Source organism: Triticum aestivum, chromosome 3A, assembly GCF_018294505.1.
Source record: "Triticum aestivum cultivar Chinese Spring chromosome 3A, IWGSC CS RefSeq v2.1, whole genome shotgun sequence".
Lineage (NCBI taxonomy): Eukaryota > Viridiplantae > Streptophyta > Magnoliopsida > Poales > Poaceae > Triticum > Triticum aestivum.
In genome coordinates, this window is record NC_057800.1 from 729,252,565 (window position 1) to 729,255,680 (window position 3,116).

Below are 3,116 nucleotides of genomic sequence, written 5' to 3' on the forward strand. Positions count from 1 at the left end.
AATGGATGCACTTCGTGTACAAAACAGACAATCTCTTTCGAAGTATCAGGGTTTCATACGGAAACTCGTCTGTTACAAAGGGGTTTCATTTTTTTGAACTTATTTGAACTCCATACTTTTTCCGTGTTCAAAATGCATCATTCAAAGCCACATCATCAATTTTCAACCCTTTTTGACTTCATTTGTTATTTTTCATGCATTTACTGATTATTTTGAGCTATAAGACCCTGAAATTGAAAAACACTACAAATGAACTCTGAAAAGGTTGAAAGTTGGCATGGTATCATCATTTCACCCACATAGCATGTGCAAGAAAGTAGAGAGGCTTACGACAAAAACTGGATGCACTTCGTGTATAAAATGCACCATTCAAAGCCACATCATCAATTTAGTACATATAGCTCTCATGAATAGATAAGTGACCAAATTAATAAAAGTTCATCATCACATTAAAAATAAAGTACATACATAGTTCTCATTGAACAACATATAGCTCTCCAGAGCATCTAGTTAAACCATACATTGAAACTATGTAAAACCTTTCAATGCAAAACAAATGCGATCATAATCACAACCAAGGTAAAAAGTGATCCAACAGCATAATGATACCAAACCTTGGTATGAATGGCATATTTTCTAATCTTTCTAACCTTCAACCGCATTGCATCCATCTTGATCTTGTGACCATCGACAACATCCGCAACATGCAACTCCAATATCATCTTCTCCTCCTCATTTTTTTTCCTTCAAGTAATTGTTTTCTTCTTCAACTAAATTTAACCTCTCGACAATATGGTCGGTTGGAATTTCCGGTTCAACTACCTCCTACATAAATAAAATCTATGTCAACTTGATGGGCATAATTGTCATAAACAATAAATGAACCAAATAGTTATAAAATATACTGTATATATATATACCACATCCGAGTCATAGCCAGGACGAGGGCCGACGGGGGCGGATGCCAAAACCATCGCACTATATAATAACAAGCAATAATGAAAATAAGAAAATTAGACAAGTATCTATCTAAAGTAAGCTTTTTTTTTTCTTTCAGAAGAAGATAAGAGGCTCGCCACGGTGGTGCAGGCGACAAGATCGGCGCGGGCGACCGACTGCGGTGAGACGGGGACGGGACGTGACGGACCGTTAAACCTAGACAAATCTCAGGGAAAATGAAGCTTGGAGGTCGAGCTTCAAGAGGAGAAATCTTAACTAGCGTGGCTTGGGCATTTCATCGAACACCTCGTGTGCATAGGAGGTGAGCTAGAGCACCCAAATGCCCGCTCCTCGCCGGCCAGAAAAAACAGAGCACTGTGGAGTGCTCTGCTGCGGCGATGGGGTATATATAGGCAACACATTTGTCCCGGTTCGAGGCTGGAACCGGGACTAAAGCCCAGCCTTCTGTCCCGGTTCGAGCCAAGAATCGGGACCAATGTTTGTGGGCCAGGAGCGAGGCCCATTGATCCCGGTTCGCGCCTAGAACCAGGACAAATGGGTCCATATGAACCGGGACCAATGCCCACGAGGCCCCGGCCGGCCCCCTGGGCTCACGAACCGAGACGAATGCATCCATTGGTCCCGGTTCGTGGAAGAACCGGGACTAATGGGCTGGCCAGGCCCGAGCGAAAGCCCCTTTTTCTACTAGTGCATTGCGGGCGACGGCCACCGGAAGAACAGGCACTGCCGCCATTGAGACCTTTTCCGCCATCCTCGTCGCCATCGCCGGAGCTGGTCGCCATGAATGAGTCGCGCGGGAGGAAACTGAATCGGGGATTTGGAGGACGAAACGGCGGGCGCGTGACCTAATAAACGAGCGCGGAAACAGCCGTCACCCTCCATCTAATGGCGTCCGTCAGCCCGGGCGACGTAGACCCGACAGGCGGGTCCCACCTGTCGGTTTCCCTGCTTCCGCGGTCAAATCAGCCCGTCAGTGCTCCGCGTTACCGATTAGTCTCAGAGTCGGTGGTTTTTTGTGACATGGCTCAAATCTAGTACTGACCGATTACCCTAACCCAAAATATGATGGTTTTGGTTAAATAACTCTAGATAAACTGACTCGGCTTATGTTGCCTGCCATCACAGAGCCATCAAGTGAAGGGGGTATGGCTACCTGACAGGGAAGTACGCCGAGTGCACCCTATAGGCCGACTATGTTTCTCGGAGTAGGCGGACAGACTTAGCTACGCCAAGTGTTTTTTCGGTTATCATCGGCGTATAGAGATATAGGGTATGAGCCGGCTTACAGTTACAGCTGAACAAAAGGCAACAGATATTTTTCCTGTAGTAGTGTTTGTAGGGCGTTTCTCAATTTTATTTTTCTGATAAAAAGCAACTTACTTGCACTACAAAAGTGGAACATTTTACGTCAAATATACCGTACGGACACGAGGATTTGATAGCGAGAACAAGTCTGATCAACACACATACAAAATATCAAGAGGTAAATACATCCGTGGTGCTTCAACTTGGCACGGATGTTCAGTTTAATGCCTGAATTTAAAAAATACATCAAACTGGTTCTAAAACTTGGCATGAATGTGTAAATATGGTGCTAATCACATCCGTAGACGTAAAGTGCGTCGAGGTGACACCGTATGTGGCTGATGTGGCACAGACATGGCATGGAGCCCACTTATAATTACGAAACATAAGTAAACGCCTCTATGACTAATGGGCCCTCCTGCCAGTACCTTAGCAAAAATAAAATGAAAAATACAGAAACAGGGATCGAACCAGCAGCTTGATGCTTGCACGCTGCTTGCGCTAGCCACCAAATAGAACAAGTTTTAACATAAAACAAGCCCCCTTAAGCATAATATACTTAACCAGAAATTTCTGTGTCCTGAAACGGGATGCAGCTAGCGGCCCATATTGCACACGTTATTTTTTTAAAGTAAATAATACGTAAATAATAATCGTAATAATAAAAGTATGATTCAAATATTCATGTGTAATAAGAAAGTACTCATGCCACACAATTATCCATGTGCACACAAAGTAAATATATAGAGGTATACCCTATAAAATAAAACAAATTATTCAAAAATAATCCTGTAATATATAGAAATATTAACTTATTATTTATAAAATACTATTTTTAGAACATAATTATT